This window comes from Cetorhinus maximus, chromosome 35 (genome assembly GCF_964194155.1).
Source record: "Cetorhinus maximus chromosome 35, sCetMax3.hap1.1, whole genome shotgun sequence".
Classification (NCBI taxonomy): Eukaryota; Metazoa; Chordata; class Chondrichthyes; order Lamniformes; family Cetorhinidae; genus Cetorhinus; species Cetorhinus maximus.
The window spans coordinates 825,777-851,706 of record NC_135913.1 but is presented as its reverse complement, the minus strand read 5'-3'; the positions used below and the strand labels follow the sequence as shown (position 1 = coordinate 851,706).

Below are 25,930 nucleotides of genomic sequence, written 5' to 3'. Positions count from 1 at the left end.
TTGTAAAGCAGACGGGAAAACCACTACATTATGGAACCAGACCCCATGCCTCAACTGGCTCTGTGAATGAAGTTTATCAATGTGTTCCTCCTGCTGCTGTCTGCTTTCAGTCTTTACATTTGGAAGGATTTCCTCACGGCCACCTCCTTGCGTGTTGCCGCAAGTGTTTGCATTTACCTTCAGCTGGCGGTTCGCACAATATTATCAAGTTTTGCCCCCAACACGGTACAAAAACAAAACAGGAAAAATGAGACAGCGTTTCACGAAGGTGGGCCGGGAGCTGGCGGGCAGTGGACCGGTGAGGGTGTAGCAACAGCAATTTTATATTTGCGTGTTCGCTGGTTGCCATCCAACCAGAATTTCCGACGAGCTGCTATCACAATTGGACTGCAAACTTCTCGCCCATCCTTCCGACGCATTCAGCAGCGCCAAATGGAGCCCGGCCCCTGCCCCCGTTCTTTTTTACGGCACAAGCACCCTAAGGCCGTAAACCAAAGAGGAATTTGAGATTAAATAACACTGAAACTGAGAAGAAGGGACATACGGACTCGAAATGTTAAATCTATTTCTCTCTCCACAGATGCTGTTAGACCTGCTGAGTGTTTCAAGAATTTACTGTTCCTGTTTCAGGTTTCCAGCATCAGCATTATTTTGCTTTAATCTTGAGGTTAAACAATCCAGGAACAGAAAGGAATGCAATAAAATATTTTACAGGCGAGTACTTACAATGGAGGCAGCATTGGGAACGGGAGCACGAAGGGGTAGAAAGGATGATACCCCCAAATAATGAGAGAAGGCAGGGATACTAAATAAATAGTTTGCTCTGGTAATTACCAGCGAGATAAAGCAGGGCTATGATCCGCGGGAACAAGCGGGGGAGGGGTTTGGGTTCAGATCGAGCCTGAGAGAGAACACATGAATTTAAGGGTTATCCACACAAGCGCACGATGCGGAAGGTGTCAGGGTTCGTGTGAGTGCACTGCACCCTTATTAAATGTAGCATTTTGGGAAAGATATTTTAAGGTAGCATGCTGGCTGTGAGGAACACATTAAGAGGGCTCATTGAAGATCAGCTATTTTTCACAGTCATCCTTGTTGCTTTAGTTGTCATTTAATTGGCCAAAACTTGGCGATAATACTACAGGGGCACGAACACACGTCCTTCTGCAGGTAAAGCAGACGAGATAACCACTACATTATGGAACCCGATCCCTCGCCTGAATTGGCTCTGTGAATGGAGTTTATCAATGTGTTCCTCCTGCTGCTGTCTGCTTTCAGTGTTTACATTTGGAAGGATTCCCTCAGCGGCAACCTCCTTGCTTGTTGCCGCAAGTGTTTGCATTTACCTTCAGCTGGCGGTTCGCACAATATTATCAATTTTTGCCCCCAACACGTTCCAAAATAAAACAGGAAAAATGAGACATCGTTTCATGAAGGCGGGCCGAGAGCTGGCGGGAAGTGGACAGCTGAGGGCGTGTGGAGAGTAATTGTGAAGCAAGTCTGTGGAGGAGATTGGGGGTTGCGCTGATCAGTGCCAAATGGAAAGGCCACAATAAATACACAATTTGTGATATCCCATTAACTTTGCGATATCCCAAGATAAAGGGCAGGAGTGGTTTTCATTTAAATGAGGGTAGCGAGAAAGGATGTGTGGCAGAAATCCGCTGAACAGAGTTTGGAAGCTGCAGAAGGAAAAACACAATTTGGACGAGGCAATGTTTACCGTCAGACAGGAAAAGTCGCTGTGTCAACACCCACCGTGGACCCGGATAGCTCAGTCGGTAGAGCATCAGACTTTTAATCTGAGGGTCCAGGGTTCAAGTGCCTGTTCGAGTGTTTATTTTAAATCTGAATTTTAGATTCTCATGCTAATCATTCCATTCCCGCCAATTTACGCTCATCTCTTTAAGATATTTTAAAGATTTGCGATATGCTGTCTCTATGTGAAATGGAGAGAGAGTGTTATCTGATGCGATATTTTAATGGATTTTCAATTCTGTTTTTTTCTAAAGTGTCAATCATTAATTCATCCAGCCCCAAGTGACACGGCTATGCGAAGCTGATCTTCACTTCTCCAAAAAATGAAGCTCATTAATACGTCTTTTAATTCCATCCATGACACTTAATTTTAAATTCTGATTTCCTTTATAACATTTTCTGAATTTATTTTGAAACTTTGCAGGCAGCTTGATGTTTTCAAGCGGTTGTTCATAATGGCTTTGCTTTAAAGAGTAAATTAAGTATAATTTTCGCTGATATATTTTTCATTCAGTGGCAGATGCGGTGCACCATCTACAAGATGCATTGCAGCAACTCCGAAGTTTTGTGCCACATTCCATCCTCCCAAACGCCACGCAAGAAAAGGACAGTGGATGCCTTGGAGCATCAGCACCTGTAACTTCTCCTCCAAACCACAGACCGCGCTGGTTTGGAACTCGATTCGCCGTTTCTTGGATTCAAGTCCCTGTTCTTGGATTCAAGTCCCTGTTCAGTGTAAATCCTTGGAACTCCCTTCCGAACAGCCTTGTGGATGTAACTAAACCACATGGGCTGCAACGGTTCAAGGGGATGGCTCAACACAACCTTCTCAACGGTTTTCGGGATGAGCAATGGCCCATTCAGCGATGCCCACGTCACCATTTTGATTAAAGAGCTTACTTTCCACCCACTGACACTGCTTAAAGATGTAGACTTGCTTTTTTTTGGTAAAAGATGTGCAAAATATCCCACAGCACCTTTGTGAGGAGGAGCAGGGGAGTAATGCCTTTGGTTCTATGTGCAGTAACACACCAAAAACCAGGCCATGATCACGATATTGATTTTTTATGAGCTTGCGATGTAAAAATTGAAAGCAGAGATTCCAAAAGTCCCCCAACGCTCATTAATTCTGATCCCTTCCGCACCCCTGATTTTAACCTTTCCAACACTGATGGCCGTGCCATCACCTGTCTCGGACCAAAGCTCTGCAATTCTCTCACACAAACCCTCCCCATCTCTTCACTTATGGTATCCCTTTGGCAAGATTTTCACCATCCTCCCTAATATTGTGCTGAAGAAGAAGGAAAGGTTTGAATGTTTACAGCACCATTCACGGCAGTAGGATAACCCAAAGCTCTTTTCCCTTCTCTCTAAAAATAAAGCTCATTAATAGGTCTTTTAATTCCATCCACGACATTTATTTTTAAATTCTGATTTCTTTTATAACATTTTCTGAATTTCTTTTGAAACTTTTCAGGCAGCTTGATGTTTTGAAGCGGTTGTTCATAATGGCTTTGCTTTACACTTTAAATTAAGTGTAGTTTTCGTTGACAAATTTTTCATTCAGTGGCAGTTGTGGTGTACTATCTACAAGATGCATTGCAGCAACTCCGAAGTTTTGTGCCACATTCCATCCTCCCAAACGCCACGCAAGAAAAGGACAGTGGATGCCTTGGAGCATCAGCACCTGTAACTTCTCCTCCAAATCACAGGCCGTGCTGGTTTGGAACTCGATCGCCGTTTCTTCACTGTCATTATATTCAAGAACCTGTTCAGTGTAAATCCTTGGAACTCCCTTCCGAACAGCACTGTGGATGTAACTAAACCACATGGGCTGCTACGGTTCAAGGGGATGGCTCAACACCACCTTCTCTAGGGCATTGGGGATGAGCAATGGCCCAACCAGCGATGCCAACGTCACCATTTTGATTTACGAGCTTACTCTCCACCCACTGGCACTGCTTAAAGATGTAGACTTGCTTTTCTTTGGTGAAAGATGTGAAAAATATCCCACAGCATCATTGTGAGGAGGAGCAGGGGAGTAATGCCTATGATTCTATGTGCACCATTTGAGTAACACAGCAAAAACAGATGGCCAGGCCAACATCACGTTGTTTTTTTTTGTGAGATTGCTGTCTAAAAATTGGTTGCAGAGAGTCCAAAACTCCCCCAACGCTCATTAACTCTCATCCCTTGAGCACCCCTGATTTTAACCTGTCCAACACTCATGGCCGTGCCATCACCTGCCTAGGACCAAAACTCTGAAATTCTCTCACACACACCCTCCCCATCTCTTCACATTTGATATCGCTTTGGCAAGATTTTCACCATCCTCCCTAATATTGTGCTAAAGAAGAAGCAAAGGCTTGAATGTTTGCAGCACCATTCACGACAGTAGGTTATCCCAAAGCTCTCTGCACGTAATTAAATTATTTTGAAGCCTTCTCACTTTAGTATTGTAGGAATCACAGCGGTCACTTTGCAAACCGCAAGCTCACACAGGCAGCAATGTGATCATGATCTTGTAATCTACCGTTGTTAAGTTGCTTAACCGAAAACCCAGGGCGCCAAACATTCCTCCCCTGCTCCTCTTCAACACTTGGGATCTTTCGCAGAATTTGCAGAAAATACATTACTAAGTTTATATCTTTAAGTGGTGTCAGTTTGTCGATGAAAATATGTTTTTTTAAAAATATGCTTTCACAGGATGTTGGCATCAGCTAGCTGGTCTTGCAATTATTGCCAATCACTAATTGCCCTGGAGGAGATGGTGGTGAGTTGTCTTCCTGAGCCGCTGCAGCACCTGTGTTGTTGGTGCACCAACTGTGCTGTTTGGGACGAGGTTCCAGGATGTTGACTCAACACCATGGAAGGAAGGCTGATATATGAGGAAGTTGGAGTGTGAGGGTTGGAGAGGAAATTACAGTTGTTGGTGGAGTTATCCCTTGCCACTGGCAATGCAAAATTTGTCAATGAAAATACTACTCCATTTACACTTCAAATTAAAGCCAATATCTACCATTTCACAACAATAGGTTGCCTGCAAATCCTCAAACGATATTCAGAAAATATCATACCATCAATTTTATTTGAAATCCAACTTTCATGGAATAAATTGGAACAGAATATGAGCTTTATTTGGACGGCAAGGAACAAGACCTTTAACACGTCGTCTCAATTGGGGCTGGGGGAAAATAGAAATTAATCATCAAAAAAAAAACTTTCAATACAACTGAAAAAAACATCAGAAAATACCTGGGTGCTCACCATATCGCAAACCCTTGAACTATCTTGAAGAGATACTCATAATGTCTGGGATTCACATAAGAACCAGTAATTCACAGTTAAACCCAACACCCAAGCAGGAACTTGAACCGTGCACCTGCAGCTGGAAATTCAAAGCCTTTACCGACTGAGCTACCCGCGCCCCGCAAGGGAATTGGGCACAGCGACCTGTACTGGCTGACGGCGAACATTGCATCCTTCAGATTTTGTACTTTTTCTACAGTCATCCAGTGTGTTCAGCGTATTACTCTCACAAACCCATTCCCAATACTTTTAGTAAATTCAATCAAAATTGCTCTTCACAAATTTTACAAACCTCATCACAAACCCGCCCAATTCAACCCAAAGACCGGCTCGCGTCCACAAAACGCTCTTCAATTCTGTTTTCTAAATTTGGGGTCTGCCTGATTGAAAGAAAAAAAATGATAATATTCATCTAACAGCTACATTTTGGTTAATGCAAACATGTGCACAATATGTCCGGAGCCGGCCGGATAGAAAACCCTCATAAACGCATGTACAGGAAAATCACTGTACCGGACGAACCACAATCACAAATTCGTGGCTTGTCGCTGTGTCACTGAATTGGGTGATTCACATGAGAACTGAGGATTTAACCAAAAAAAACTGCCGAAAAGGAAATTTGACACTGGGCCCTCGGCTTATCCGGTTGATACTCAACCGCGGGCGCTCTCCGGGGAACCAACAGGAATTTTATATTTGCATGTTTGCTGGTTGCCATCCAACCAGAATTTCCGACGAGCTGCAATCACAGTTAGACGACACACTCCTCGCCCATACTTCCGACGCCTTCAGCAGCGGCAAGTGAAGCCCCGCACCCGCCAACATTTTATTTTACGGCACGAACTGCCCTAAACCCGTAAACCAAAGAGGAATTTGAGATGAAATAACACTGAATCTCTGAAGAAGGGTCATACGGACTCGAAATGTTAAATCTATTTCTCTCTCCACAGATGATGTTAGACCTGCTGAGTTTTTCAAGAATTTACAGTTCCTGTTTCAGGTTTCCAGCATCAGCAGTATTTTGCTTTTATCTTGAAGTTAAATAATCAAGGAACACAAAACAATGCATTAAAATATATTACAGGCGAGCACTTACAATGGAGGCAGCATTGGGAACTGGAGCACGAAGGGGTAGAAAGGATCATACCCCCAAATAACGAGAGAAGGCTGGGATACTAAATAAATAGTTTGCTCTGGTAATTACCAGCGAGATAAAGCAGGGCTATGATCCGCGGGAACAAGCGGGGGAGGGGTTTGGGTTCAGATCGAGCCTGAGAGAGAACACAAGAATTTAAGGGTTATCCAGATAAGCACATGAAGCGGAAGGTGTCAGGATTCTGGTGAGTGCACTGCACCCTTATTAAATGTAGCATTTTGGGAAAGATATTTTAGTGTAGCATACTGGCTGTGAGGAACACATTAAGAGGGCTCAGTGAAGATCAGCTACTTTTCACAGTCATCCTTGTTGAATTTCAGTTCTCATTTAATTGTCCAAAACATGGCGATAATTCTACAGGGGCACAAACCCAGGACCTTCTGCATGTAAAGCAGACGAGACAACCACTTCATTATGGAACGCGACCCCTCGCCTCAATTGGCTCTGTGAATGGAGTTTATCAATGTGTTCCTCCTGCTGCTCTCTGCTTTCAGTGTTTACATTTGGAAGGAGTTCCTCAGCGGCAACCTCCTTGCTTGTTGCCGCAAGTGTTTGCATTTACCTTCAGCTGGCGGTTCGCACAATATTATCAATTTTTGCCCCCAACACGTTCCAAAAAAAAAAGCAGCAAAAATGAGACAGTGTTTCATGAAGGCGGGCCGGGAGCTGGAGGGAAGTGGACAGGTGAGGGTGTGTGGAGAGTAATTGTGAAGCACGTGTGTGGAGGAGATTGGGGGGTAAGATGATGAGTGCCAAAGGGAAAGGCCAGAATAAATGCACAATTTGGTCCTATTAATTTTGCGATATCCCAAGATAAAGGGCAGGAGTGGTTTCCATTTAAATGAGGGTAGCGAGAAAGGATGTGTGGCAGCAATCCGCTGAACAGAGTTTGGAAGCTACAGAAGGAAAAACACAATTTGGACTATGCAATGTTTACCGTCAGCCAGGAAAGGTCGCTGTGTCAACACCAGCCATGAGCCTGGATAGCTCAGTCGGTAGAGCATCAGACTTTTAATCTGAGGTTCCAGGGTTCAAGTCCCTGTTCGGGTGTTTCTTTTCAATCTGAATTATAGGTTCTCATGCCAATCATTCCGTTCCCGCCAATTTACGCTTATCTCTTCAAGATATTTTAAAGATTTGCGACATGCTGGCTCTGTGTGAAACGCACAGTGTTATCTGATGCGATATTTTAATGTATTTTCTATTCCGTTTTTTTCTGAAGTGTCAATCATTACTTTCATCCAGCCCCAAGGGACACGGCTATGCGAAGCTGATCTTCCCTTCTCTCCAAAAATAAAGCTCATTACTAGGTCTTTTAAATCCATCCATGACATATAATTTTAAATTCTGATTTCTTTTATAACATTTTCTGAACTTATTTTGACACTTTCCAGGCAGCTTGCTGTTTTGAAGCGGTTGTTCATAATGGCTTTGCTTTACACTGTAATTAAGTGTAGTTTTCGTTGACAAATTTTTAATTCAGTGGCAGTTGTGGTGTACTATCTAAAAGATGCATTGCAGCAACTCCGAAGTTTCGTACTACCTTCCAGCCTCGCAAACGCCACCAAAGACAAGGACAGTGGATGCATTGGAGCATCAGCACCCGTAACTTCTCCTCCAAACCCCAGGCCGCGCTGGTTTGGAACTCGATCGCCGTTTCTTCTCTGTTATTGGATTCAAGTCCCTGTTCAGTGTAAATCCTTGGAACTCCCTTCCGAACAGCGCTGTGGATGTAACTAAACCAAATGTGCTGCAACGTTTCAAGGGGATGGCTCAACACCACCTTCTCAAGGGCATTGGGAATGAGCAATGGCCCAATCAGCGATGTCAACGTCACCATTTTGATTTACGAGCTTACTCTCCACCCACGGGCAATGCTTAAAGATGTAGACTTGCTTTTCTTTGGTGCAAGATGTGAAAAATATCCCACAGCATCATTGTGAGGAGGAGCATGGGAGTAATGCCTATGGTTCTATGCGCACCCTTTGAGTAACACAGCAAAAACAGATGTCCAGGCCATCATCACGTTGTTTTTTTTTCGTGAGCTTGCTGTATAAAAATTGGTTGAAGAGACTCTAAAACTCTCCCAACGCTCATTAATTCTGAACCCTTGAGCACCCTGATTTTAACCATTCCAACACTGATGGCTGTGCCATCACCCGCCTTGGACCAAAGCTCTGAATTCTCTCACACAAACTCTTCCCATCTCTTCACTTATGCTATCACTTTGGCAAGATTTTCACCATCCTCCCTAATATTGTGCTAAAGAAAAAGGAAAGGTTTGAATGTTTACAGTACCATTCACGACAGTATGATATCCCAAAGCTCACTGCACGTAATTAAATTATTTTGAAGCCTTCTTACTGCAGTAAGAAGGTCAATTTTCAGGTCACTTTGCAAACCGCAGGCTCAAACAAGCAGCAATGTGATCATGATCTGGTAATCTACCGTTGTTATGTTGCTTAACCGATAACCCAGGGTGCCATGCATTCCTCCCCTGCACCTCTTCAACACGGTGCCTTGGGATCTTTCGCAGAATTTGCAGAAAAGGTATCACTAAGTTTACATCATTAGGTGGTGTCATTGGGTGGAAAATCAGCTTGTCGATGAACATGTGTTTTTTTTTAAATATGGTTTCACAGGATGTTGGCATCAGCTATCTGGTCCTGCAATTATTGCCCATCACTAATTGCCCTGCAGGAGATGGTGGTGAGTTGTCTTCCTGAGCAGCTGCAGCACCTGTGGTGTTGGTGCACCGACAGTGCTGTTTGGGAAGAGGTTCCAGGATGTTGACTCAACACCATGGGAGGAAGGGTGATATATAAGCAAGTTGGAGTGTGAGGGTTGGAGAGGAAATTACAGGTGTTGGTGGAGTTATCTCTTGCCACTGGCAATGCAAAATTTCTCAACGAAAATACCACTCTATTTACACTTCAAATTAAAGCCATTAGCTACCATTTCACAACATTAGATTGCCTGCAAATTCTCAAATGACATTCAGAAAATATCATACAATAAATTATATTTGAAATCTAACTGTCATGGAATGAATTGGAACAGATTATGAGATTTATTTGGACGGCAAGGAACCTTTAACACGTCATCTCAGTTGGGCTGGGTGAAAATAGAATTTGATCGTTTCGAAAAAAAAATTCAGTACAACTGAAAACAACCGCATCAGAAATTACCTTGGTGTTCAGCATATCGCAAACCCTTGAACTATCTTGAAGAGATATTCATATTCTCTGGGATTCACATAAGAATCAATAATTCACAGTTAAATGCAACGCCCGAGCAGGGACTTGAACCCTGTACGTTAAAACTCAGATGCTTTGCCGACTGAGCTGGCCGCAGCCCGGAAGGAAACTGGGCACAGCGACCTGTACTGGCTGACAACGAACATTGCATCTTTCAGCTTTTGTACTTTTTCTGCCGTCATCCAGTGTGTTCAGCGGATTACTCTCACACACCCATTCCCCATACTTTTGCTGAATATAATCAAAATTGCTATGCACAAATTTTACAAACCTCATCACAAACCCTTCCACTTCAACGCAAAGTCTGGCCCGCGCCCACAATGCGCTCTTCAACTATTTTTGGTAAATTTTGGGGACTGCCTGTTTGAAAGAAAAAAAATGATAATATTCATCTAACAGCCAAATTTAGGTTAATGCAAACATGTGCACATTATGCACGGAGCCGGCTGGATCTAAAAACCTCTAAACGCATGTCCAGCAAAATGACAGAGCAGCACGAAACATAATCACGAAGTCAGCGTGGCTTGTTGAAGTGTCACTGAATTGGATGATTCACACGAGAAATAAGAATTTAACAAAAAGAGTGGACGAAAAGGGAATAAAACGTTGGACCCTCAGCTTAAACGGTTGATGCTCTGCCGAGTGCACTCTCCGGGGTAGCAACTGGAATTTCATATTTTCATTTTCGCTGGTTGCCATCCAACCAGAACTTCCGAGGAACTACAATCACAGTCGGGACTGCACAATTCTCGCCCGACCTTCCGACGGGGGCAGGGTGAGAAATCCGCACCGCAGCGGGTTGCCCGGGTCTTCAGCAGTGGGCAAGTGAATCCACGTCTGCACCCCCGCCTCCACCTCCACCCCCTCCTCTTTTTTACGACATCAGTTGCCCTAAAGCTGTAAAGCAAAGAGGAATTTGAGATGAAATAACACTGACGCTCTGAAGAAGGGTCATGCGGACTCGAAACGTAAACACTGTTTCTCTCTCCACAGATGCAGTTAGACCTGCTGAGTTTTTCCTGAATTTACTGTTTTTGATTCAGATCTCCAGCATCAGAAGTATTTTGCTTTTATTTTGAGATTCAATAATCTAGGAACACAAAAGAATACATTGAAATATTTTACAGGTGAGCACTTACAATGGAGACAGCTTTGGGGCGCAAATGGGATAGAAAGGGTAATACTCCTAGTAACGAGAGGCAGGCGGCAGGGATATTGAATGATTCGTTTGCTCTGGTATTTACCAGCGAGAGAAAGTAAGGCTATGATCCGCGGGAATCGGAATGAGGTTACACCCAGCCCGAGAGAGAGAACAGAGTAATTTAAGGGTGATCTATACAAGCACACGAGCAGAAAGGATCAAGGTTAGGGTGAGTATACTGCACCCTTATTAAATGTTGTATTTTGGGAAAGAGATTTTCATTTAGCATGCTGGCTGTGAGGAACACATTAAGAGGGCTTAGTGAGGACCAGCTGCTCTTCACCATCATCCTTGTTGAATTCCAGTTGCCATTCGATTGGCCGAAAGGCAACATTAGCTCCCTTGATCGATCCCAGGACTTTCGACACGTAAAGCAGACTTGATAACCACTACACTGTGTAACCCTGGCCGACTGCACATTTGCATTTGTGAATGGATTTACGATTGTGTTCAGTCTGCGAAATATCCCAAAGCTCTCTGCAGGTAATTAAATTATTTTGAAGCCTTCTTACTGTAGTAATGGAGGAATCACAGCAGTCAATTTGCAAACCACAAGCTCACACAAACAGCGATGGGATCATCACCTGGTAATCTACATGATTGATGCTGATTAATCGATAACCCAGGACACCAGGCATTCCTCCCCTGCTCCTCTTCAACATGGTCCATTGGGACTTTTGCAGCATTTCGAGAAAAGTCATCGCTCAGTTTATACCTTTAAGTGATGTCATTGGGTGGAAAATCAGCTGGTGATCAAAATATGTTTTCTTTTAAAAGAATATGGTTTCACAGCATGTTGGCATCAGCTAGCTCGCCCTGGATTTATTTCCCATCGCTAATGACCCTTGAGCAGGTGGCGGCGAGTGTCTTCCTGAGCCGCTGCAGCACCTTTGGTGTTGGCGCACCAACAGTGCTGTTAGGGAGGAGGGTCAAGGATGTTGACTCATCACCATGCAAGGAAGGGTGACATATGAGAAAGTTGGAATGAGTAGATTGGAGAGGAAATTACCCGTGTTGATGGAGTTATCTCTTGCCACTCAGTGCAAAATTTGTCAATGCAAATAACACTCTATTTACACATCAAAGCAAATCCATTAGCTGCCGTTTCACAACATCACATCGCCTGTAAATTCTCAAATGACATTCAGAAAATATAAAATAAATTATATTTGAGCCCTAATTGTCATGGAACAAATTGAAACAGATTATGAGCTTTATTTGGACGGCAATGAACAACACATTTAACGCGTCAACTCAGTCGGGGCTGAGTGAAAATATAAATTGATAATTTCTAAAATTCCATTCAATACAACTGCAAACACCGACATCAGAAAATTCCTGTTCAAATAGGATCAGCGCATTGCAAATGCTTGAATGATCTTAAAGATATGCGCAGCAGCTACTCGCAATTTCTGAGATTCATATAAGAATCATTAACCCTCGTTTAAACCCAGCGCCCTAACAGGGTTTGAGCCATGGACCCTCAGACTAAACGTCTGATGCTCCACCGACTAAGTTATCCGGGCTTAAAAGGAAAATTGGGCACAGCGACCTTTACTGGCTGACAGCGAACATTGCATCCTTAAGATTCTGCACTTTTTCTGCAGTCATCCACTGTGTTCAGCCGATTCCACTCATACACCCATTCCCAATAGTTTTGCTAAATTCAATCAAAATTGCTCTTCACAAATTTTAAAACCTCTTCGTAAACCCGTCCACTTCACCCCAAAGTCCGGCCCGCGCCCAGAAAACGCTCTTCAACTATTTTTGGTAAATTTTGGGGGCTGCTTGATTGAAAGAAAAAAATTATAATATTCATCTAACAGCTATATTTGGGTAAATGAAACATGTGCACAATATGCACGGAGCCGGCCAGATAGAAGCACAAACGCATTTACAGGAAAATGGCTGAAACACTGGACCCTCGGCTTGAAAGGTTGATGCTCTGCCGAGTGCGCTGCCCGCGGTTGCAACCGGAATTTCATATTTGCATGTTGGCTGGTTGCCATCCAATCAGAACTCCGGAGGAACTGCAATCACAGTCGGAAAGAACATTTCTCGCCCCACATTCCGACGGGGGCAGGGTGAGGAATCCGCACCGCAGCGGGTAAACCGGGCCTTCAGCAGCGGGCAAATGAAGCCACGCCCCCGATGCCGGAAACCCCGCCCCGGCCGCCGCCGTTTTTAGCGGCACGAGCTGCCCTAAACCCGTAAAGCAAAGAGGAATTTGAGATTAAATAACACTGAAACTCTGAAGAAGGGTCATGCGGGCTCGAAAGGTCAACTCTGTTTCTCTCTCTCCACAGATGCTGTTAGACCTGCTGAGTTTTTCCAGAATTTACTGTTCGCCCCCACGCCAAACCAATCCCACAACCCGCCCCAACCCAACAACGTCCACAGCCTACCGCCACCTCCCTGCCACTTGCAGGCTCTTTGATCATTTCTGTTGCACTGGGTTGCGCTGAAAGGAATTATTTTAAAAATGTCACTTCGGCCTAAATGTCAATTTAAGGCAAAATACGAACATACATGCGAACCAGGAGCAAGAGTCGGCCATTCGGCCCTTCCATTCTGCTCTGCCATTCAATAGGGTGATGACCTATCTGATTGGAACCTGCCGTCTACCCCGGTACACTTTCACCCACCCCTTGTTAATCAAGAATCTATCAGAAATAAAAATATTCAAAGTCTCTGCTTCCACTGCCTTCTGAGGAAGAGGGCTCCAAAGATAATTTCGAAAATACCATTCAACTCAAGTGAAAGCACCGCCATCAGAAAACACATTCCAGTTCAATTAGAACCAGCAGATGGCAATTCTTGGAAATATCTTAAACGCATTTGCGGGAATTGCTCATGATTTCTGCGAATTACATGAGAATCGATAAGTAGCAGTTAAAATTCTTCGCCCGAACAGGGACTTGAACCCTGGACCCTCAGATTAAAAGTCTGATGCTCTACCGACTGAGCTATCCGGGCTCTTGCCGCCCTCCCGCATAGCGACCTTTACTGGCTGACAGCGAGCATTCAAGGCGTCAGATTCTGTACTTTTTCTGCGGTCATCCACTGTGTTCAGCGGATTTCCCTCACGCATCCATTCTCAATACCATCGCTAAATTCAAACACAATTGCTCTTCACAAATCCTAACCCGTCCACTTCACCCCAAAGCCCGGCCCGCGCCCATTAAACGTCTCCCACTTTTCTTTGTAAATTTGGGGTGCTGCCTGATTGAAAGAAATAAAAAGATAATATTCATCCAACAGCTACAGTTAAGTTAATTCAAACACGTGCACAATATGCAAGGAGCCGGCCGGATAAAAAACCCTCCTGAACGAATGAAAATGACTGTGCCGGACGAAACACAATCACAAAATCCATTCATCGTGGGTTATTGATGTGTCACTGAAGTGGATGATTCGCATGAGCATCGAGAATTTTTTTGCAAAAGCGGGCGAACAAGGAATTAGACCCTGGACCCTCAGCTTAAACGGCTGATGCTCTGCCGAGTGCGCTCCCGGTGTGGCATCCGGAATTTTACATAACGCATGTTCGCTGGTTGCCATCTAACCAACATTTCCGAGGAACTGCAATCACAGTCGGATTGCAACACTTCCTGCTCGACCTTCCGACGGGGGGGCAGGGTGAGAAATCGGCAGTGCAGTGGGATTCTCGCGCCTTTAGCAGCGGGCAAGTGAAGGGACTCTCACTTCATTACGGCATGAGCTGCAGTAAAGCAGCAAAACAAAGAGGAACTTGAGATTAAATAACACTGATGCTCTGAAGAAGCGTCATAAGTGTGGAAACTTAGCTTGTTGATGAAAATAAGCTTTTTTTTAAAGAAAATAGTTTCACATCATGATGTTGGCATTAGCTAGCTGGCCCCGCATTTATTGCCCATCCTTCATGGCCGTTGAGAAGATGATGATGAGTTGTCTTCTTGAACAGCTGCAGCTCCTGTGGTGTTGGTGCAACCACAGTGCTGTTGAGAAGGAGGTCCCAGGATTTTGACTCAACACCATGGATGGAAGTGTGATATATAAGTAAGTTGGTGTGTGTGGTTCGGAGAGGAAATTGCAGGGTTTGGTGTAGTTATCTCTTGCCTCTGACAGTGCAAAATTTGTCAATAAAAATAACAATCTATTTACACTTAAAAGCAAAGCCATTAGCTTTATTATTTGGTAGGCAAGGACGATCGCTTGAATTCGTCTTGTCAGTTAGGGCTGGGTGATAATGAAAATTGATAATTTCGAAAATACCATTTGATGTAACTGAAAACATCGACATCAGAAAATCCCTTCAACTTCAAACGGAATCGGCATATCACACGTCTTTGAAGCATCCTGGAAGTGCGCATGAATTATTAATGATTTCTGAATTCAGATGAGAATAGATATTTTGAAGTAAAAGCCGGCGCTTGAAGAGGGATGAGAACCCTGGACCCTCAGATTAAAAGTCTGACGTTTTACCGACTGAGCTATCCAGGGTTCGAGCAGCATTCGGGCACAGCGACCTATGTTGGCTGACAGCGAATTTCGCATCCTTCAGATTCTGTGGCTTTTCTGCAGTCATCCAGTCAGTTCAGCGGATTCCTCTCACACACCCATTCCCAATACATTTGCTAAATTCAATCAAAATTGCTCTTCACAAATTTTACAAAAGTCTTCACAAACCTGTCCAATTCGCGCCAAAGTCCGGCCCGCGCCCACGAAACGCTCTTCAACTATTTTTTGTAAATTTAGGGGTGCTGCCTGGTTGAAAGAAAAAAATTGATAATATTCATCCACAGCTACATTTAGGTTATTGCAAATATGTCCACAATATGCACGGAACCGGCCGGATAGATGCTTTTAAATGTACATTTTCGATTCTCATGCCAATCATTTCATCCCCTCGAATTCACGCTCATCTCTTCAAGATATTTTCAAGATTTGCGACATGCTGGCTCTATATGAAAGGGAGAGTATTATCTAATGCGATATTTTAATGCATTTTGACCTCCGTTTTTTCTAAAGTGTCAGTCATTAGTTTCCTCCAGCCCCAAGTGACACGGCTATGCGAAGCTGTTCTTCCCTGCTCTCCAAATAAAACTCAGTAATAGGTGTTTTAATTCCATCCATGACACTTAATTTTCAAATATGATTTGTTTTATAATATTTTCTGAATTTAGTTTGAAATTTCTCAGGTTACTTGATGTTTTGAAGCGGTTGTCCATTCCTAATTGCCCTTCGGAAGGTGGTGGTGAGATGCCCTCTTGTACTACTGCAGTCCATGTGGTGAAGTTACGCCCACATGGCTGTTAGGAAGGGAGGACCAGGATTTTTACCCAGTGACATGAAGGAACGGCCGATATATTTCCAAGTCAGGATGCTGCGTGACTTGGAGGTGAACTTGCAAGTGGTAGTGTTCCCAGCTATTTGCCGCCCTCGTCCTTCTGGATGCTACTGTTCGTGGGTTTGGAAGGTGCTGTTGAAGGAGCCTTGGTGAATTCCGGCAGTTCATCTTGCAGATGGTACGCACTGCTGCTGCTAGGCGTCTGTGGTGGGGAGTGAATGTTTGTGAATCTGGTACCAACCAATCGGGTTGTTTTAAACTGTACAGTATCAAGCTTCTTGAGTGTTTTGGGAGCTGAACTCATCCAAGCAAGTGGAGGGTATTCGATCGCACTCATGATTTGGGCCTGAAGATGGTGGACAGACGATGGGGATTCAGGAGGTGATTTGCACGCCGTAGGATTCCTAGCCTTGTAGACACAGTATTTATGTGGCTTGACCAGTTCAGTTTCTGATCAATGGTAACCCCCAGGATGGTGATATTGGGGGATTAAGCGATGGTAATGCCACTGAATATCAAGTAACGCTGCTTAGATTCTCTCCTGTTGGAGATGGTCATTGCCTGGCACACGTGTGGTGCACATGTTACTTAACAGTTGTCAGCACAAGTCTGGATATTGCCCAGGTCTTGCTGCATTCGTACATGGAACGCTTCAGCATCTGAGGATGCATGAAAGGTGCTGAAAGTTGTGGATTCTTCAGCGAACATCCACAACCCTGACCCTATGATGGAAGGAAGGCAACTGATGAAACAGCTGAAGATTGTTCAGCCTAGGATACTACCCTGAGGAACCCCTGCAGTGATGTCCTAGAACTGAGATGATTTCCCGCCAACTACCATAACCATCTTCCTTTGTGTTGGGTATGGCTCCAACTAATTGAGAGTTCCCACTGATTTCCACTGACTCGACTTTTTCAAGGACTCCTTGATGCTACATTCGGCCCCAAGCTGCCTTAATGTCAACGGCAGTCACTCTCACCTCACATTTGGAGTTCCGCTCTTTGTTCATATTTGAATTAAGGATGTAATGACGTCAGAATCTGAGTCACTTTGGCGGAACACAAACTGGGCGTATGTGAGCAGGTTATTGCTTCACAAATATCGATTGATAGAACTGTTGACGACCCCTTCCATCTCCTTACTAATGATCGAGAGAAGACTGATAAGAGTGGGCATTGTCTGGGTTGGATTTGTCCTGTTTTCTCGTGGACATGACAGACTTCGGCCAATACCCACATTTTCGGGTGGATGCCAGTATTTTAGTTGCACTAGAACAGAGTGGCGATGGGCCGAAGTCTGTTCCCGGAATGCTGTCAGCGACCCCAGCCTTTACACAACCCAACGCTGTCAGCCGTTTCAATGTATCACGCCGAATAAACCGAATTGGGATAAGACTGGCCTCTGCAGTGCTCAGGTCCTCTGGAGGAGGCCGAGGTGGATAATCCACTCGGCACTTGTTGCTGGGCTCATCCGTCATTGAGGATGGGGTAGTTGTGGAGCCCATCCCTCCGGTGTCTTGATTAATTGTCCACCACAATTCGCGACTGGATGTGACTGAACTGCAGTGCTTAGATCTGTTCCGTTGGTTGTGGAATCACTTAGCTCTATCTATTAATCGCTGCTCATGCTGATCGACACGCAAGTAGTCCTGAGTTGCAGCTTTACAAGGGTGACACATCATTTTTTGGCATGCCTGCTACTGCTCCTAGCATTCCCTCGTGCACTCTTCATTGAACGAGGGTTGATCCTTTCTGGTGTTGGTAGAATGGGGAACATAGCGGGCCATGAGATAATGGTTCAGTACAAGTCTGCTCCTGTTGATGGCTCACAGCGCCACATCTTTGCCCAGTCTTTGAGTTGCTAGATTTGGATGCATTCCTCCACGTCCTTGAAAATAATCTGGACATGTTGCAGTACAGGAATTTCTATTCAAAGTTAATCATTCGTTAGAAAATAATATGTTGTGAAAGGGGACTGGCGGATAACTAAGCAATTCCTACAGTTAAGAAGGTGGACAGAATATGCCCAGAGAATTATAGACAAGCCACGTTAACATCAGTTAACTTCCCCACCTTTTCTCATTCATTCATGGAATGTGAGCTTCGCTGGCTAGGCCAGCCTTTATGGCCCATCACTATCTGCCCTTGAGGAGGCGGTGGTGAGCTGCCTTCTTGAACCGCAGCAATCTATGCATTGTAGACACACCCACAGTGCTGTTAGTGATGGAGTTCCAGGATTGTGACCGAGTGACGTGAAGGGACGGCGATATATTTCCAAGTCAAGATGGTGAGTGGCTTGGAGGGGAATTTCCAAGTCCTTGTGTACCCATGTGTCTCATTTTTCTAGATGGTAGCGGTCGTGGGTTTGGAAAGTGTTGTCTAAGGAGCCTTGGTGAATTGCTGCAATGCATCTTGTCGACAGTACAGTCTGCTCCTACTGTGCGTCGGTGGTGAGGAGATTGAATGATTGTCTATGGGTTGCCAAGCAAGCGGGCTGCTTTATCCGAGATGGCCATCAAGCTTCTTGAGTGTATTGGGAGCTGCGCTCATCCAGGGGATTGGAGCGTATACCGTGACTCTCATGACGTGTTCATTGTAGATGGTGAGCAGACTTTGGGGAGTCGGGCAATGATTTGCTCGCCGCAGGATTCCTAGCCTCTGACCTACTCTTGTAGCCACATTAATTATACGACGAGCCCAGTTCAGTTTCTGGCCAATGGTAAACTGCACGATGTTGAAAGCAAGTGATTCAGAGATGGTAATGACACTGAATCTCAAGTAAAGTTGCTTAGATTCTTTCCTGTTGAAGATGGTCATTGCCTGGCACTTGTATGGCGCTAATGTTAATTGCCACTTCTCAGCCCAACTCTGGATATTGCCCATGTCTTGCTGCATATTTACATGGACTGCTTCAGTATCTGTGGAATCGGGGATAGTGTGACAATTGTGCAATTGTCAGTGAGCATCTTCGCTTCTGACCCTATGATGAAAGGAAGGTAACTGATGAAGCAGCTGAAGAGTGTTTAGCCAACGATAAAACCCTGAATAAGACCTGCAGTGATGCCCTGCCACTGAGGACATTGCCTGCCAACTACCACAACCATCTTCCTTTGTGATGGGTATCTCTCCAACTGGTGTAGAGTTTCCCCCGATTCCCATTTGACTTGAGTTTTGCTAGGGCACCTTGTTGCCACACTCCGTCAAAATAATGCCCTGATGTCAAGGGCAGCCATTCTCACTCACATGTGGAGTTTAGCCCTTTGTCCATGTTTGAATTAAGGCTGTAATGAGGCAAAGACCTGAGTGACCTTGGAGAAACCCATACTGGCCGTCAGTGAGCAGGTTATTGCGAAACAAGTGTCGCTTGATAGCACTTTTGATGACCCCTTGCATTATTCGCCACCAAAACCGCTAACACTCATTTAACTCTGATCTCTTAAGCACTCCTGATTTTAATCCTCCCAACACTGATGGCCTTGGCATCACCCGCCTAGGCCCAAAGCTCTGGAATTCCCTCCCACAAACCATCCCCGTCCCTTCACTTATCCTGAACGTTCATTAAATCTATCATTTTGTGAAAGATTTTCACCATCCTCTCTAATGCTGTGTGAAAGAAGCAGGAAAATTTTGAATCTTTATAGTGCCTTTAACGACATTGGGAAATTGCAAATTTCTATGCAGGTAATTAAATTATTTTGGCGTGTTCTTACCATAGTAATATAGGAATCACAGCAGCCAATCTACAAACCGCAAGCTCACACAAGCAGAAATGTGATCATGATCTGGTTATCCACCTTTCTTATGTTGTTTAATCGATAAACCCAGGAAACTAGGCATTCCTCTCCTGCTCCTCTTCAACACGGTGTCTTGGGATCTTATGCAGAATTTTCAACCAAAAAGGCAACACCCAGTTGTATAACATTTAAGTGGTGCCATTGAGTGGAAAATCAGCTTGTCGATAAAAATACGCCTTTTTTGAAAAAAAATGGTTTTGCAGGATGTTGGCATCATCAACGGGCCCTGTATTTATTGACCATCACTAATCACCCTTGAGGAGATGGAGGTGAGTTGTCTTCCTGAGCCCCTACAGCACCTGTGGTGTTGGTGCAGCCACAGTGCTTTTAGGGAGGAGGTTCAGGATGTTGACCTTGGAATGAAGTGTGATATATCAGCAAATTAGTGGGTGTGGCTTTGGGTGGGTGTGGGGGAGGACTTGCAGTTGCTGGTGGAGTTATCTCTTGACACTGACAAGCAAAATTTGTCAATAAAAAATAACACTGTAATTACACTTCAAAGCATAATCATTACCTGCCGTTTCACAACATCAGATTGCCTGCGGAGCCTCAAAAGAAATTCAGAGAATGTCATAAAATAAATTAAACTTGAAATCTAACTGCCATGGAATAAATTGGAACAGATTAGGAGCTCCATTTGGACGGCAAGGAAGAACACGTTTAACACGTCGTGTCAGCTGTGGCTGTGTGACAATATAAATTAATAATTTCGAAATAACCATTCAATACAACTGAAAACACCGCCATCAGAAAATACCTTCCTGTTCAAACAGAATCAGCACATAGCCAATCATCTTAAAGGGATGGGCAGCAATTACTCATAAATTCTCGGATCGATATAAGAATCAATAATTCTCAGTTAAAACCAGCGCCCAAACAGGGACTTGAAAACTGGGACCCTCAAATTAAAAGTCTCCCGACTGAGGTATCCGGACTCTGCCACCTCTGCTGCACAGCGACCTATGCTGGCTAACAGCGAATATTGCACCCTTCAGATTCTGTACTTTTTCTGCAGTCATCCGCTGTGTTCACCGGATTCCTCTCACACACCCATTCCCAATACTTTTTGCGAAATTCAATCAAAATTGCTCTTCACAAAAATGTACAACCCTCTTCACAAGCCCGTCCACTTCACCCCAAAGTCCGGCCCGCAACAACTAAACGCTCTTCCATTATATTTTTTTGTAAATTTGGGGGGATTGAAAGAAATAAAATGATAATATTCATCTAACAGCTAAATTTAGGTTAATGCAAACATGTGCACAATATGCACGGAACCGGTGGAATAGAAAACCCACCTAAACGCATCTACAATAAAATGACAGTGCCGGTCGAAACAGAATCACAAAGTCCATTATTCACGGCTTGTTGATCTGTCAATGCCGTGGATGATTCACGTGAGAATTGAGAATTTAACAAAAAAAAAGGGGCTGAAAATGGAATTAGACTGTGGACCGTCAGCTTAAACGGTTGATGTTCTGCCGAGTGCGCTCCCCTGTGCAGCAAGCGGAACTTTATATTTGCATTTTCGCTGGTTGCCATCCAACCAGAACTTCTGAGGAACTGCAATCACATTCATGCCGACCACTGACGGGGGCAGAGTGAGAAATCCGCACCGTGGATTCCCCGGGCCTTCAGCAGTGGAAGACTGAAGCCCCGCCTCCACCTCCACCTCAACCTCCACTGTCCTTTACGACACGAGCTGCCCTAAACCCGTAAGGCAAAGAGGAATTTGAGATTCAATAACACTGAGACTGTGAAGAAGGTTCAATATTATACAGGCGAGGACTTACAATGGAGGCAGGATTGGGTGGGGGCCACGATGGGATAGAAAGGATAATACCCCAAGTAACGAGAGACAGGCGGCAGGGGTATTACATAAATAGCTTGCTCTGGTATTTACCAGCGGTTTAATGCAGGGCTACGATCCGAGGGCAGGGTTTTGGGTCAGACCGAGCCTGAGAGAGAACAAATGAACTTAAGGGTTATTTAGACAAGCACAGGGATCGGAGAGTGTCAGGGTTCGAGTAAGTGTACTGCACCCTTATTAAATGTTGTATTTTGGGAAATAGATTTTCATTTAGCATGCACTCTGTGAGGAACGCATTAAGAGGGCTCAGTGAGGAACAGCTGCTCTTCACAATCACCCCTGTTGAATTTCAGCTGCCATTTATTTGGCCGATAGGAAGCATTGGTTCCACTGGGGATCGATAGGTCATTCTGCGCTTTAAGCCGGCGTGACACCCACTACAATATGGAAAACTAGCCGCCCGCACTCTTGGCTCTGTGAATGGAGCTTATATTGTATTCGGTCTGCGAAATTCTGCTTTCAGTGTTTGCATTTGCAAGGATTTCCTAAACGGCCGCCCCTGGGTGGTTGCGCAAGTGCTTACATTGACCTTAAAGTGGCGGTTCCCTCAATATTATCAATTATTGCTTTCACTCAGAGAGCCAACAACTGCCTTTAGAAAAAACCAGGAAAAATGAGACCGCGTTTCATGAGTGCGGTCCGGAGGCTGGCGGGAAGTGCAAAGGTCAGGGGGTGTGGAGAGCAATTGTGAAGCAATCCTGTGAGGTTCAGGGATTGGGGTGGGCAGAGGGAAGTGAGGTAGGACATGAGGCAAAAATCCGCTGAACAGACTTGGGAAACTGCAGAAGGAAATATGCAATTTGGACGATGCAATGTTTACTGTCAGCCAGTAAAAGTCGCTGTGTCAAAGTTCAGCGGTGTCCTGGGTAACTCAGTTGGTAAAACATCTGAGAGCAGAGGGTTCACGTCCTTCCTCCTGCGATGCTTTTAAATCTGAACTATCGATTCTCTTGCAAATCATTCTACCTCCGCGAATTCACTCTCTTCTCTTTAATATATTTTAAAGATTTGCGACATGCTGGTTGTTTGTGAAAGGGAGAGTGTTATCTGTTGAAATACTTTGAGGTATTATGAATAGCGTTTTTTTTTTAATTATCTCTCCTTATGTTCAACCAGCCCCAATTGTCACGGCAATGTGAATCTGAGCTTCCCTGCTCTCCAAATAAATCTCATTAATCTCTTTTAATTCCATCCATGACATTTAATTTTCAAATACGATTTACCTTATAAATTTTCCTAAACTTATTTTGAAACTTTGCAAGCAACGTGATGTTTTGAAGCGGACGTTTATAATGGCTTTGCGTTAAAGTGTAAATTAAGTGTTATTTTCAGTGAAAAACTTTTCATTCAGTGGCAGTTGTGGTGCATCATCTACAAGATGCACTGCAACAAATCTCCAAACCTTCTTGGAACCGTCCAAGCTGGCAAACTCCACCAAGAAGAAGGACAGTGGATGCATTGGAACATCAAAGCCTGCAATTCCCGCTCCAACCCACAGACCGTCTTAGTTTGGAATTCTATCGCCGTTTCTTCACTGTTGTTGGATTCAAGTCCCTGTTCTGACTAAATCCTTGGAACTCCCTTCCTAATAGAACTTTGGATGTACCTAAACCACATGGGCAGCATTGGTTCAAGGATGTGGCTCAGCACCGCCTTCTCAAGGGTTTTGGGAATAAGCAACAGATGCTGGCCCAGCCAGCAATGCCCGCATCATTATTTTGATTGACAAGCTTATTTCCACCCACTGACACTGCTTAAAGATGTAAATTGGGTATTACCTTCTTTTGGTGAAAGACGTGTAAGAGATCCCACAGCCCCATTGTGAGAGGAGCAGGGGAGTAAGGCCTGAGGGCTTTTGTATATCATTTGATTAACACAGCAAAAACAGACGATCAGGGATGGATCACATAGCTATTTTTTGGGAGCTTACCCACGGCAAATCAGTTCAATGTTCAACTAACTCAGTGATAGAGAATCAAACTTTTAAACTGAGGCCTGGGGATCGCTCGTTGATTTTGCTTTGTCAATGAATGAACACTCTGTAAAATACACACTTTTCAACAGTACCGGTGGGTAGAAAACAAATTTATTGATGAAAACATCAGACTTGTACCAATAATCGCTTCAATAAACCAATGCAATTCTTTTACCTAAAATGTTTCAAAACATCACGCCTCCGAGCAAAATTTTAAACTGCATTCAGAAAATGTACGAATATGAATCATATTTGAAGGTTTGGTGCCCGGGATGGAATTGAAACATGTTTGTTTTATTCAGGCATCAAAAAAATCAGATTGACATTCCCGTGAAGCAAGGGTCTGAATGCAAATAGGAATTGAGGATCCAGGAACCTCTGCTCAATATATTTCAAAGCACCGACTTCAGAAAAGAAAATACCACTTACGAAAAACAGGGATGGTGACATCACTTTCGGTTACTTACAAGAACAGCACAGGCTATGTGATTTCCAAATTTGAAGCGGTGGCCGAGCAGGGCTCTCTTATTAAAATTCTGATGTTTTACTGACTCAGATGTCTGGACGAGACGGGAGGTGAGTGCACAGCGACCTCCGCCGGCTAAGATGGGACTTTACACCGCCCACATACTCTGCTTTGGAATCATCCAGTCTCTTGAGTTTATATCTCTCACGCATCCTTTCTCAGTGCCCCTACGGGTTTGGTGCACAAATCCTCACTGAAAACACGACCAGCTACATCCTCTTTCCTTGCTTCTGTCTTATTGGGGCTCCGTGAGTGGAGCTAAAAGAAGAAATGATAATTATGAGCCCACCGCCGCTAAAAGATCGATGCGCGCAAGGCAGGTCGAGCAGAAAGAGCACACTTTCGCTTAATATAGCAGATTGAGATTAAAAGAGATGGCAGGAGGCTCGAGCGAATCAACAAAAGAAAGATGGCTCGGACTGGCTGTACCGTATGGACTCTTCCTGTGCCATATAGCCCATGTAATTATTTCTGTTCCGGATAATTAAAATTCTGTGATTCTGGACAACTGTTTGAAAATGCGAGTGAGAATTAAAAGCAATTCGGAAGCAAGGAACTTAACTTTGAAGGCTCATATTTTTTAAAAAAGCTGATGCATTCCCCGCTCAACTATCCATGTTCTCAATTCTGTTTTACACCGGCACATTCACTGCCTGAAATCTTGCACCTCATTTCCCAATAGTGCAGCCTGCACAATGTATTCCTCTCACACAGCCACAAGTGCTGCCTCCCGGAGGCTATACTTCTGACAAGGTCACCGTAAGCTATTTTGCGATCCACCGACGCGCCCCAACACCAACCCAATCCCACCCCCGCCCCTCACCAACACCAGCCACAGCCGACGGCCCCCAACCTTGCAAGCTCTTTGATCATTTCTGTTGCACTGGGTTCCAGTTAAAAAAAATGTCACTACATCCTAATTGCCAATTTCAGGTAACATATCAACATACATAAGAACCAGGAGTAGGCCACCGGGCCCTTCAATACTGCTCTGCCATTCAATAAGGTGATGACCCATCTGACTGCAACCTCCCGTCTACCCCGATAAAATTTCACCCACCCCTTGTTAATCAAGAATCTATCATCTTTAGAAACATTCAAAGTCTCTTCTTCCACTGACTTCTGAGAAAGTGGACTCCAAAGATAATTTCGAAAATACCATTCAATGCAAGTGAAAACACTACCATCGGAAAACACTTTTCAATTCAAATAGAATGAGCAGATGGCAAATCATAGAAATATCCTAATGGAATTTGCAGGAATTCCTCATGATTTCTTGGATTGACATAAAAATAGATGTGACGGTTAAAATTTATCGCCCGAACAGGGACTTGAACCCTGGACCCTCAGATTAAAAGTCTGATGCTCTACCGACTGAGCTATCCAGGCTCTGACGGTGGTGCCGCACAGCGACCTTTACTGGCTGACAGCGAACATTGCATTCTTCAGATTTGGTACTTTTTCTGTGGTCATCCACTGTGTTCAGCAGTTTTCCCTCACGCATCCATTCTCAATCCAAACGCTGAATTCAATCACAATTGCTCTTCACAAATCCTAACCCGTCCACTTCACCCCAAAGTCCGGTTCGCGCTCATTAAATGACTTCCACTTGTCTTTGTAAATTTGGCGTGCTGCCTGATTGAAAGGAAAAAATATATAATATTCATCCAACAGCAACATTTAGGTTAATTCTAACATGTGCACAATATGCAAGGAGCCGGCCGGATAAAAAAACCTCCTGAATGAATGTACAATA

At 44.2% G+C, this 25,930-nt stretch overlaps 4 non-coding genes across 4 annotated transcripts; 2 read left to right on the top strand and 2 right to left on the bottom strand.

Annotated features, from left to right (window-relative positions):
- The first annotated feature begins 1,763 nt into the window (after positions 1 to 1,763).
- Positions 1,764 to 1,836, top strand: trnak-uuu (transfer RNA lysine (anticodon UUU)). Its single transcript has one exon. It is a non-coding gene; the product is annotated as a tRNA-Lys (tRNA).
- A 5,364-nt stretch (positions 1,837 to 7,200) lies between these two features.
- trnak-uuu (transfer RNA lysine (anticodon UUU)) lies at positions 7,201 to 7,273 on the top strand. The gene has a single exon. It is a non-coding gene; the product is annotated as a tRNA-Lys (tRNA).
- Positions 7,274 to 13,584: 6,311 nt separating this feature from the next.
- trnak-uuu (transfer RNA lysine (anticodon UUU)) lies at positions 13,585 to 13,657 on the bottom strand. Its single transcript has one exon. It is a non-coding gene; the product is annotated as a tRNA-Lys (tRNA).
- An 11,833-nt stretch (positions 13,658 to 25,490) lies between these two features.
- Positions 25,491 to 25,563, bottom strand: trnak-uuu (transfer RNA lysine (anticodon UUU)). The gene has a single exon. It is a non-coding gene; the product is annotated as a tRNA-Lys (tRNA).
- Positions 25,564 to 25,930: the final 367 nt, after the last annotated feature.